Source organism: Populus alba, chromosome 1 (genome assembly GCF_005239225.2).
Source record: "Populus alba chromosome 1, ASM523922v2, whole genome shotgun sequence".
In the NCBI taxonomy this organism is placed as follows: domain Eukaryota; kingdom Viridiplantae; phylum Streptophyta; class Magnoliopsida; order Malpighiales; family Salicaceae; genus Populus; species Populus alba.
In genome coordinates this window covers 50,659,210-50,673,106 of record NC_133284.1, presented here as the reverse complement: position 1 = coordinate 50,673,106, position 13,897 = coordinate 50,659,210, and the positions used below count along the sequence as shown (strand labels likewise).

Genomic DNA, 13,897 nt, shown 5'->3' with positions numbered 1-13,897 from the left:
AGAAAACCGAAGAGAGAGAGGAGGAGAGAACCCGAAGAGAGAGAGAGAAGAAACCGGAGAAGGAACAGACAGAGAAGAGAGGGAGGAGGAAACAAAACAAAAAAAGCAATGAGACAGTGAGGGGACGACCGAGAGGGGAGACCATTGTACACAGAGAAGGATGAACAGCTGACAGAAGGAAACACCCGGGATCAAGAGGAGAAGAACCAGACAGAAGCAAAAAGGAGGAAGACAGAGGTACGTGCGTCTACATAAAGAAGAAGAAATACTGCAGAAAACAGTTGCGCTTCCCAGCCACTGCCACCGTCAGCACCACCGGGAGACCTCGTCAACTGCCTCTCCACCGCCACCAGCATCACTGGGAGTGTTCGCCATCGTGTTTAACATCATTTCTGCCACCAGGTTTGCACCCCCTTCGTCGCTGTGCATGCACCATTTCCTTGCATTTCACTGTTCAAGTGAAATATAATTCACTTGAACAGTGAAATGCTAATTCACTGTTCACATAAATATAATTAACGTGAACAGTGAAATGCTATTCACTGTTCACATCAGACATATTTCACTGTTCACATGAGGCCTGCTGGGTTCAGCCCAGCCACGTGGGCCCCGCTGGGTCCAGCCCTAAAAAAAAAAAAAAAAAATAAATAAAATAAAATTCTTCAAAAATTATTTCAAAGAAATTTGTGATTTTTCTGTAATTTTATTACTGTATTTTGGGTCAATACCGGTTTGTATTTTTATATTGTAAAGATACAAATCTGGTATTAAAATACCCGGTTTTCATAAAAAAAAAATGTTTATTAAAAAATGTTTTGTTTTCATGCATACGGCCAATACACTAACATGTTTTGAATGTTCCTTTTATATATAGAAAAAAAAAATATTGGAAGTTTTGAAAATGTGTTTTCGCATGGATTTCTTAAACACAAATCATTTTCTTGCATTTGTGGATTTTACAACCTGTTTGTAAAACTCCAAAGGGTATTGGCCAATATTCCAAAAACTATAAAAATCTTATTTTGGGAGGAGAAGTTGTGGTTATTGTTCACCGCTAATGTTTGGATGAAGAAATCCTTAAAAGGACGAACATCCAAAATATTATCGGGAGTAATAAATCAACGCACATGTTTGAAAGAAGCTTTGGTTACGATCGAGAACATTTTAATTTTTTTTTCTCCACGGTTTACGAGTCACCGACTTTTGAAATACTAAAGGAAAAAACAAACTTTCATAGCACATGGAATTTCCTTAGATTTCTATCTAAAATAAATTGACGGGTTTAGAAGACACCAACACCATAGACTATGAAGCAAACCAAACACCAAGCAGCTTACCTTAGGTAGGGCGTATTAGGGGTGCTAGTACCTTCCCTTTACGCAACCAGTCCCTTGCCTTAGAATCTCTGAAAGACCAGTTAGGGTTCCTAGTGACCAAATACTAGGTGGCGACTCCAAAGAACCAAATCCTTAGAACACAACGAAAATCGCCAGCCGATGTCGTGCCTTTATAATTTTTTATGGGGGTGTGACAATTGTGAGTCAAAAGAACTTGATGAGTTCATCATCCAAGGACCGATTCACTTGGAGACAAACACCAATCCGGAACAGCAAGATCTGAACTTACCTGCTGTTGCAAAGAACTCAAGCAATGGCAGCAATAGCATTAAGTCCCAGGACGCAGAGTTCTGCAAGAAAAAAGATTCTCGCGAAAAAGACCAGGCAAGCCCCAGCAGCAAGGAATTCTTCTTATCTGAATGCGAAGAAGTGCCCTTCATCAACCAAGATGTTTGGAGACCTTCAGTCTCTTTTCGTTTTGGGTGTGCGTGCTGTTGCTGGATATTGAGGCTCATAATTGGTATGTGACCAAGGTGCTATTGCTGGAGAAGAAGAAGTCACCGACAGCTAGAAGAGAAAAGTTAATTAATTTCTCTCTTACTCTCCAGGTTTTCTAGTTTTTTTTCTTCAGTGTGTGCATGATGGGGAATGAGAGAATGTGGGATTTTCTTTAAAAAAAAAAAATTTTTGGGTTGACCCGGATCAACCCGGGTCAACCCATCTAACCCATGACCCGGTCATTAGACCGGGTCGACCACCGGGTCGGGTTTCAAAACTATGCTAATAAATCTAACTCTAAAATTAATTTGGAGTAATAAATGTTAGTTGAGGTTATTTTGGTTTTGTTATTTGTAACCCAGATTACCTAATGAGCCATTTTATAAGCGCATTTATTATGTAGGAGTGTGGGTGCTTTTTTTAAAAAAAGTAACACATTAAAAGTCAAAACGTGTTTCAAAGATCTTTGAAAATTTAAATTCTTTTGAGACGATGTTGAATATACTAAAAACAATGCAAATATATTAAAAAAACATATTTTTTAGATTTTCGTTATTTTTCACTATTTTTAGATATTTTTAAAATTTTATTAAAAAAATAAGTTAAAAATTAGATAACAACAATCACGACACCGCATACTAGCTACTCTTCTTGTGCAATTTGGTTTGGCTCTCTAGCTAGTAGCTCCTCAATTATTTTGTTATTATTATTATTATTTATTATTTATTTTTGCTGCCAACTTCACCAGCATTGACTTTTTGAGGAGCATCAACATTGATACATTGATTTCTATCTAGTGCTGTGCATGCCCTCCTCTACCTCTTTTATAAATTTTATTCACATGGTTAATTAAAAAAAAAGGGTCTAGATTTTCATCTGTCTGTTTAATTTTTTTCACAACCAAAAAAATAAAATCAAAAGGGTAATTGAGGATATGTTAATTTGTGTACATATAATTATTTTGTCTATCAATCCATTGACAATTCTGTCAATATAAGTAACACATCATTATACGGGCTTCCATGTTTGAATCCAATTATAATTTCATCGGTAACGGCATCCACAAAAACTTATACGTTATCATATTGTTTGATTTTTTTTTATTCATTCTATTTCGTTTGGGATTCTCTTGCTATATACTTGTGATATAAAGATATGTGGGAAAAGGGGAAAAAAATTACACTATAGAGTTTTCTTTTTTTTAACAAAGCTCATTGTAATTGATTTTTTTTTTCATTTTTATTTAGATCTACTTTATAGAGTATTTTGCTTTTAAAGTACTTTCTGTTTTGCAAACTCTTATACGTCAACCTCACTAGCATTGAATTTTTCTCCTTTTTTATATATATATTTTTTCATTTTTCTTTTGTCAAATAATAGCAATGACATTTTTTTTTTTAGGATAATCGAGATAATATTGTCATCATTCAAGCGCCCCATTTTCACCTCTTATATTATATAGAGAGAAAGAGCAGAGAGTTGATTTTTTCACTTGATTCCTTAAAAAAAAACTTAAAATTATTCTTTGAAAATTATTACTCTTCTTCCTTCTGTTTAAATCTTTTGGCTCTCCGAAATTCAAAAACCTTCCAGTTTTCCCCAAGTCTTTATTTAGATACTTGCCATGTCATTAATAATCGTATGACTAACATATTGTTAATAATTTTTATTTAAATATTATAAAATCATTATTATAGTTGAACTTAGACTCATTATACTTTTTAGCAAAACTGATAATCTATATAAAATTAAAAAAAAAATTCCATGCAGCTTTCCTAAGTTATTATGGTGTTGCTTTGACTCAGGCAAAAAAGTAGAAAAAATCAATGGATTTCCAATTATTTTTGTTCAACAAAATGGCATATGTTGATCAAAAACCCTAATTTTATATAAAAGATCAAAACCCTAATTAACTCACGAAACAAGGATCAATCAAACTATTGGAAACAAAATATTGATCTTATTATTGAATACAAAAGTGATATCACACTAAACAAAATAACAGTCATGGGACTTAAATTTTACAACTGTAAACAATTTGAACCACATATCACCAGATTTTCATGAAAACTCCAACTCATATATCTAAGTATACAATCACAACAAGGTCAAAGAGTACGGGTTGCTGGTAATATTTTTTGGTACCAAAAGGCTTCTCCGGCCAAGAATAGAATAATATCATAGCTTCTCCTCCGTCTTATAGGGAGCTTGGTATCATTTCTTGTTGTTCTTGGCTTCTTTCTGGGTCATGCCTTGCCAATTCCTCTAATAGTATTGCAAATCTCTCCATAACTGGTGCACGTAAGGAAACCAAAAGCATAACCCCACGCTCTCCGTTCTTGAATCGATACGGCAGGAAATAGGTTCCTGCAATAGAAATTTCATCAGGCATGGCCTTGGGTGGCCCAGTATAAATCGTGTTGCCCCATCCATAGTCCACCTGATCGAACCCAATACTTGTTAAGTCTGACACAACATATGATTGTAACCCTATAGGCTGCCCTTTGGTTATCTCCATTAGATCAGCCAATGATCTCATGTACTCCTCAGTTATTTCTATTCTTGGTATTTCTTATCAATTCCAATGCATACCCTAAAGAGTTTAAGCAAAGCTTCCTAGCATTTGTTACAGCTGCTGGCAAAGCTAGGACGTTACCATAATATCCTTTCGGTAATGGAGGGTTAAATTTGGAACGTGCGTTCACAAGCATTTGCATGCGCATCTCCTCATTAGGGTTAGCTTGAGATGCTATGGCATAGCATCTCCATAAGCATGCACTTATTACCTCAAAATTTGAACATGGGTGTAAATGAGAAGGAATCCATCTACGAATGTTGGATAATTCCTTGCGGTTGAGAACAAAACTACGGTGGGCTACAGCGGGAACCTGGCCGTGGAATTCAGGCACCTTGGCTGTAGGATCAACAGCAACAGGAGCATCATTACCATATTCATTGTGTCTGCAAGTAACTCGTGGCGGATTCCTAGCACAGAGGAGTTCCCTTTGCCACACAGGTAGAATTGAAGGGGCATGAGCACCTCGTGCAATCTCACCTATGGCATTCAATAGCTGAACTATGCCAAGTGCATCAGTCATTGGGTGATTAAGACGGAACCCAAGTACAAAACCACCACACTTCAAGCGTGTCACCTGTTAATATAATGTAAAATTATTACTACTTTATGAGAATGTAATTGATGGAATATTACCATCATTGTTTTAATTATATTTTTGAATAAGCATACGGAGCAATCATTTTCTCGATAATAATAATGAAAGAATGAATAAACATTAGCCAATAATGTCCTATACGTACCTGGAAAAGCAATAATGGGGTATTGAGGATCCCTTCTGATCCTGGGACGTTGTAAAGAAGCTCCTGAAAGCATGGGAATGGAGATGGAATTGGATCACCAAACTGCTCAACCGTGGCATCGGCATCGGCTTCGATGAACAAGACACCCTCACCAGTACAATCAACCATAAGCTTATTGTCTGGCCCCTGTGATCTAATCCTACCAGCAAAAGGGTAATAATACACAAGTGCCTGCGCAATTGCCTCCTTTATTACCTTCACAGGATCTTTCCCTTGCATCGATGGATTGTGTGCATACAAGTTGTAATGTGGTGATTGAAATTGGAGGTATAGTTGGCGATCAATATCAGAAAGCTGTCTGAATTCATGAGGTGTGGCCTTAGCTGGTGCAACCAATTCTGGTTCGCACCTTCGGACTGCGAACGATATCGAAGTTGGTGTTGCCATCGCACAAAAAGTGTGTTTGCTGCAAACTGTGATAAATGGTGGCTCTACCTCAGCAGTCAAGAATATTTCTGCTTGAAATGGAATGCATGGGAAGGCAAACTTGCTACATATTTATAGTAATAATGATTGTGTGGACATGCAGTAGGTGTGAAAGGTAGGAGCAGGAACAGTAGTAAATGATAAGTTTATAAAACCATGAATTCATCAACCAGTGAGGTACTCGTTACCCACTACAACACCTAACTCATTTCCAATTCATTATTATTCTGGTTCATGATTCCCCACAGAAGAATGTTTTTATTAATTTACTGTTATACTCATAGTTTTTTCCTTTATTCTTCGTTGAAAATTCTGTGAAGGAACTAAAAAATTGACGAATAAGAAGAAAATTCAAACATATATGAAAATTAAAAGGGCTTCTGAAAATTTCATTTGTGGGGCTTGGAAATGTGATCACACCAACCTTGTAGATTATCCTAAAATTATTACCCCAAAATGGTCATGCCCAGTACTAACCATGTTGGTTTTCCTTTCATAATATTGAGAAACCCTCTCTCCCTTGATTTATCTTTCAAGTTTAGAGGGGATAGATTTTGGGAAACTACGTTTCCTAATGAAGGCCTAAATGGAGGTGATTCCTTACGGGTTATATTTTTCCATTAAAAAATATATATAAATTATATATTGAAATCTCATTTAAATTTTTAAATTATAATAAGTTTTTAATATAATATTAAAATTTTATTGATTAAACGGTCTTTAGTTTAAATCTCATTATTTTATTTTATTTTGATAAAATTTAAACATAAAATATATAAATTTATATAAATTTCAAGTATAAAAAGAGTTTTTTCTTCTTTTGGGTTTCTTGGAGGTCTTAGAAGCAATACAAAATGGCCCGGTTGTGGCCTTCCCTGGACCAAAATGTCTGTGAATCCCTCTCAAGTTCTGCACATAAGATTATATATTGTTTCCTTACATAGGCATTTTACAACCAATAATTAATGAAGGTGTGACGTCTTCTGCAATTTATTTGGCTCTCTAGCTAGTGCTCTTCATGCCCTCCTCTACGTCTCTTATAAATTTTATTCAAGTAATTAATTCATTAAAAAAAATAAAAATCAAAAGGGTAATTGAGGATATGTTTAATTGTGTACATAAGAAAAAATAGAAGGAAATTGGAGGACGAAAGGCTGTGCGATTGGTTTGGATATAGGCTTCATCTATCAGTTGATAATTGTTAAATATGTATCTTTTAGGCAGTGAAGCTAACAGCAAAAGATCAATGGCTCACAAAAAGTCATTAACTATTGTAAGCAAAGTTGAGGAAACAAGTATGTTTTGTCTTATTATTATTATTATTATTTTAGTTCAAATTTTGGAGACCAACTTATAAATAAATTTATTAAATCTTTTCAATACATCGAACTGATATATGTCTACATGACATTTTTTTTCCTACTGAATTAAACTCTTTTATTTTTTAGATTATGTAATGAAAGAAATAGAGAAAATAAATAAACATGTGGAAATTAATTTAACTACTTTAATTAATTAGGTTTGTTTAGGCTAATGCTTTTTTCTTAATTTATTTATTTAATTTTAATTATTTAATTTTCATATCAAAAGAGAGAATTTTTTAAAAACAAAATAGGAGTTATTGGATTATGCGTCGTCCAGCATTCAATTCAGTATCTAAAAGAAAAATTAATTCCATGTAAGCGCATGAAATCATAGTATTATGATGGAAGGACTATTACAAAACAAAAGAAAGAGTAGAGGGACTCAATCAATTATTAAAAAAAAAACATAAGAGGCTCCAATAAAAAGAATAAAAAGTATAGGTACCAAATAATGGATATATAAAATCCATATTACAAAATAAAATCATGGTAGTTATTAGATTTTTTGTATGAATAAGAGTACTCTTAAGCCATCTTTCACTTATCATAATTTTATTTTATTTTTCCAAATCAAGTCATCCTCGTCCAAACCGATCATGTCGAAGTCTGTAGTAAGCAATCCATAAAATTACAAAGTGGTTAGGTGAACGATAAATTAATACAAGTTTTTATTCTACATTAAATAAATGACTGATGAATGGTCTTCATTAATTATGTTGATTGAATGCATGCGTGTTGTTTGAATCAACTTGTTTCTAATCTCAACTTGTTGAATTGTTTAACGTTCATTCACTTAACGTTCAGTGATTAATTTAATGTCCGTTTCAGTAACATAACATTGATGAATGAATGAATTTATTCAAAGATTTAATTATAATTTATTTTATTGCCAAAAGATTCTAATACATTTACATTGAAATCACTGAACAAGTCGAAATCTATAAAAATATTTACATGAACAAGTCGAAATATTCAAAGATTGAATGCGTGTTGTTTGAATTAATCAACTTGTTCAGTTATTAATTTAATGTTGTTTCAGTAACATAACGCTGATGAATGAATGAATTTATTCAAATATTTAATTATAATTTATTTTATTGCAAAATATTCTAATTATATATTTACTTTGAACAAGTCGAAATCTATAAAAATATAAAGATTGATCTTGCGATTAATGAGTTACCTCTCGATTCTTGCCAGCCGATACGAAGCAAAGAATATAATTATTTAATCCAGAGAGATAAACATCGAATCCTACAAATGAATTAGCTTCTGCCTACCTATCTTCAGTATTAAATATCAGGTTGGTCCCGTGTATACTCTAAGTATATTCTTAATTACAAGTGCATATCAAGTTGACTCAGTACACGGGTAGCAGGTATATTTTCTTCTAACGAAAATGGCCGTAGGTTTCGACTTGTATTTGTATGTATTCTCTTGGATTATTTATTATTATTATTATTATTATTAATATAAGTGTGCGGGTCAGCTTGTGTATATTTTTAACTAATCTTACGGATTCTAAAATTAACAATTATATAAATCTCTAGTAGCCATAAAAAAACTAAAACTCATGATTATTGAAAAACAAAATTAAAACCTGACTCATTGACCTCCCCTCAAAATTATTTTGGATTATTCTTCAATATTAAATATCAAATGGAGTTTGGTCACGTGTATACTCTAGGTATATTCTTAATTAGGTAGGATCGATGTTTATGAGATTTTTTTTATGAGATTCTCATTAGGTTTTTTTTATGATAGATTTCAATTTAATTAGTAAGTTTTTTATATAAATTTTAAGAAGTTGATTTGATGTTCAAGGAGATTTGTTTTTATTATTATTATTTTAGTTCAAATCTCGAGACCAACTTCTAAATAAATTTATTAAGTCTTTTTTAATACATCAGAGGGATATAATATTCTGGAAAGATAATTTAATATTAATTGAAATGAAAATACATCTTAGCATTCGAATCAAAAAATATATATGCATATTGTATTGTGTACATTAGACATTGGACATTGAAACTTACCTAACACCAGCTAACTTAGGTTTTTTTTTTTTTAATATAAGAAAAGGTCACTATGCCTGTTCAAAGCCATTTCTGAAAGAACACTCATAACAAATTAAAAATATGAGAATACAAAGTCAATAGTGTAATAAACATCTACAACGATGGCATGTCTTAGGATGAGCTGGATATAGTTGTTTTGTTATAAAGGTTGTAGATTATGACATTTCAACAACACAAAAACCAAGGCCAGCCACCTTTCCTTTTGGGTTAAGGAAGGAAAAGGACTTCAAATTTTCTAATTCTGACCTTATCCCCTCCTCTGCGCGCGCGCGCGCGCATGAGAGGGAGGGAGGGGGGGGGGGAAGATGGAGGGAGAGAGAGCAGCTTATTTTATTTCTACCAATCTTTTTTACTTAGTTTAAAGTTTACTCTTACAATTTCAGGGTCAATAATTTAACATGGCATGGTTAAAAATATATTAACTTGTTGAAAATTAACTTGTCCAATTAATACAAGAACATCAATCGATTGATCAATTTTTCTCATTTTTAATGGACAATAAACAAGGTTGAAGGTCATTGTCGTGATGTCTAAATTATAGGGTTTTTAATAGAAATAAAAGGAGGTTTTTAGAAGTTTGGTAATAATTATGATTTAAAGTATTTCTTCTTAAAAATGTATTAAAATTATAATTTAAAATATATATATATATATAATATTAGTATATCAAAACAATTTTAAAAATATTAAAAAATTAATTTTAAATAAAATATAATTTCAATAACGTTATTAAACACATTTAAATTCTCTTAAGTTATTTAATTCAAGAGAGCTCAACTAGTAGCAAAAAAAGGGATTAAGACTGTTTTGGTTCATATCTTGAGTTTTGGACCTTTATCGTTTGTCAAATACATGCATATACATACCTTTACTATTTTATTACATTATGTGAACTGGTACAAAATTAGTTATGTTATAAAAATATGCTTAAAAAAAAGTTTGTCACTGGATTAGTCAAATCGAGTTATCAAAACAATTCAAGTTTATTATTTTTATTTAAAAAAATAAACACAAATCTTATTTTTAATATGATTTTACGAATCAATTAAATTATAGATTAATTTGAATTGTAAATTAATCTGTTAAGTCGCAGATTTATTTGGGTGAATTTGTTCAAGTATTTATATTGACACCTAAATCATATGGGTTTCCAAGGAATCCAAAGCCTCCGACTAGGTTCAGTTCAAGTGGGACTTGACGATATATCTTCACTTTGGGCCTTTATTATATTTCCACCTTTCATTACTCTTAAGGCAATGGGCCTCTCTCCTGAGTCAAGACTAGCAGAATTGTGTGCTTGGGATGATGCCGTAGCTAAGAAGAAACAAATTTCAATCGACTGAGTCAACTCAGTACAAGATCTGAATTATGATTCATGTAAATTAAAATTAAAAGGATTTTTAACTAGTGTAATTCAACTAGTGTTTTGTTATCTAGAAAATATTGGTTTTAATCTCATAAATTTCAAGGTTATTGAAGACTTATATAATCATTAACTTCAGGACTTATAGAATTAGTCAAGATATATATAAATTATCTCGGACACTTACATTAATAAAATAAAAAAATCAAAAGGATTTTAATAATGAGTGGAGTGGGCATTAAATTGATTTGCAAGGACTTTAATTAAGAGGAATGAATCGCATCTTTCTGTTCTCCAAAAACTCCTCACCCCTTGTGTCTTTTTTAGTCTAATTAATAGTATTGATCTCAAAATTATTATTATTTGTTCTATTAATATTATTTTTTAGTATAATTAATAGTATTCATTTCTAAAATATTGTTATATTTGTTGTTATAAAATAATATAATTTTTATAATAATTCATATTATTGCTACTAAAAATACTAGTATTTGTATTATAAAAATTTTAGTATTTTTCAGTAAAATTTATAAAAGCATAAATATTATTATTATCATCAATAAATTTTAAAAAATTGTTATTACTATGAAAAAAAACCACGTTGGTACACGTGATGCTTAGGTTCCCTTTTAAGGGCGGACAACCCAACTGCCACGTTGTGTTAGGCCTGCTTCCTCTTGGCTGCAATCCAAGCGCTAGGTGGCGTATTAGCTTGGACACTCACAAGCATGGCCCAAGGCTAGCCTTTGGCCTAGCAGGGCAGGACCCAAAATAGAATTGGATCCTAGCCGTGGGCAAATGAAGCGCCACATGGTGCTTGGGTAGCACCACCCCAAGCCCAAACAGCACAGCGTCACCTGGTGCTTGGGCTACCTACACTTTTAATATAATTAAAAGTATTGGTATTAAAAATATTATTATTAGTTTCCTTAATGTTTTTTTTTAGTATAATTAATTTTTAGAGTATTAATAATAAAAATATTATTGTTTGTTTTGTTGATATTATTTTTGTAGTATAATTAAGAATTAATACTTTTTGAATTAATTTTTAGAGTATTAATAGTAAAGATATGACATAATTTGGGTGCTAATACATTATCTTTATGCAATTATGAAAAATTTCAAAATCTTTTTCAAAAAAATAATTTGTGGTTTTCTTGTGTATTTTTCTACCAATTTTGATTAATATTAGTTTTTGTATTTTTATGTTGTATAAATACAAATTTGGTATTTGTTTTGGTATGAAAATATGATATGAAATTTCTTATATATTTTTAGTCGTATGCATGAAAACAAGATATTTTTTTTTTTGTTTTTCCATATATATATATATATATTGCAACATTTTGGAGAAAACTTGGAATTTCAAAAATTCAAAAAAATATGTGTTAGCATGCATTTTGAGCTTTAATAGCCAATAAAGTTATGAGAACCAGACCAATATTTTAAAAATACAAAGAAAATCATTTTTTTTCTTTTAATATCTAAGATTATAAATTTATACATAAGACGTATATCTAATATTAAATAAGAGTTAGTTTTTCTTTTTGTTGATATTTGAACGATTAGATTTTACTCGAAAAAATAAGAATCGTCTTACTGAAAATAAATGTTTTTTAAACCTTAAACTTACCAATCATTAGAAAACACGATAATATCTTAGTTTTATATAAGATAATTAAACAATGAATCTTACTTTAGATATGACGTATTTGGAGTGCTAATATATTTATATTTATACAACCAATTCCCGTGTCCGATTTCTTAGACCAGTTAAAGTTTATAATAAATCAAAATATTAAATGACGACTATCATTATTTTTTTTTACCAAAAAAAAACAATAATTTCTTATCTTATCTATTTTTCAGATACGTACCAAAGTAAACGACCATCGCAACACCGTATACTTGCTACTCGTCTTCTGCTATTTCGTTTGGCTCTTTGGCTAGTAGCTCCTCAATTATTTTGTTGTTATTATTATTATTATTATTTATTTTTGCTGCCAACTTCACCAGCATTGACTTTTTGAGGAGCATCATCATTGATACTTTGACTTCTATCTAGTGCTGTGCATGCCCTCCTCTACCTCTTTTATAAATTTTATTCACATAATTTATTCATTAAAAAAGGGTCTGGATTTTCATCTGCACTACAAGATTTCACAGTTTTACCGACGGAAATATTCCGTCGGTGTGTGACAGAACGTTCGTCGGTAAATTATTTACCGACTATATTACCGACGGAATACTTCCGTCGGAATACCTTTTGTCGGTGATTCCACATTCCGTCGCTATATCCGTCGGTAATAAAAAAAAACACATTTACCGACGGTTTTACCGACGGCCGGTGCGCGCCAAAAAAAAAAAGTTCCCCGCTTGGAATATACCGACGGAATACATTCCGTCGGTGTTATTTAAATACCGACGGAGTAACTCCGTCGGCAAAAGTGTCGGTGATATTTCATACCGACCGAATAAATCCGTCTGTAAATTCGTCGGTATTTTTATACCGACGGAGTATGTCCGTCGGTGAGTATGTCGGTGATGGGATGGCATACCTCAGACACTGTCCAATGCCGACGGATTTATTCCGTCGGTAAATCCCTGTGTAATTTTATTTTTTTTAATTATTTAGAAAAAATAATATAAATTAATAGTAATACAAACCAATTATGCAAATAAAATTTATATTAAGCAACAAAAACTCAAAGTTAAATAATATTCATTACAAAATGAATGTGTTTAAAAAAAAAAACAATTAATATAAAGGTGGAGGAGGAGGAGGAGGAGGAGGGTGGGGGTTAGGCGGCCAAAAAGGATTAGGCGCACATGTTCCGCCTTGTGTCATGTTCATGACCATTTGACGAAGCTCTTCATAGGCCGCTCTTTGTTGTTCAGACTCTGCTCTGCGTTGTTCGTCCGCCAATCTGTGTTGTTCGTTCGCCAATCTTTGCTCTTCTTTGAGTTGTGTGTACGCCTCTGATAGGTGGTCGCACCTTTGCTGCAAGGCCACAAACTCCTTAGATTGGGAGCTCCCACCGGTTGAAGCAGTACCGGTCGACCGCAACTTGGCAGCGGTAGTGTTGGAGAGCCCGTAAACCTGATTTTTATCGGGTCCACCTGACGATCCAGCCTCCATCCACAAATCCGGATCGAATTCCGGATGGGTCGAAGGATCATCCTCGTATCTCTCCCTCAACCGATTATTATAGGTCTCCTGAAAAAAAAAATAATCATATTCAATTCAATAAACATAATAATAACTTACAAAATAAAATGGTTAAACAAACACACCACAAACTGTTGAGCACGGTTGTCAACGAACTGTTGCGTCCCCTTTTGGCGGTCATGACTCCGCACGTGCGTCTCCACAAACAGCTCCATAGGGCTCGGCTCACGTCCAAGAGACGTAGCCTATATATAATGAAAAAAATGTATTAACAACAAATTAAT

The 13,897-nt window shown here is 32.6% G+C and overlaps 1 pseudogene; it reads right to left on the bottom strand.

The window, feature by feature from the left end:
- Positions 1-3,969: 3,969 nt before the first annotated feature.
- Positions 3,970-5,714, bottom strand: LOC118059526 (benzyl alcohol O-benzoyltransferase-like; annotated as a pseudogene).
- Between the last annotated feature and the right edge of the window lie 8,183 nt (positions 5,715-13,897).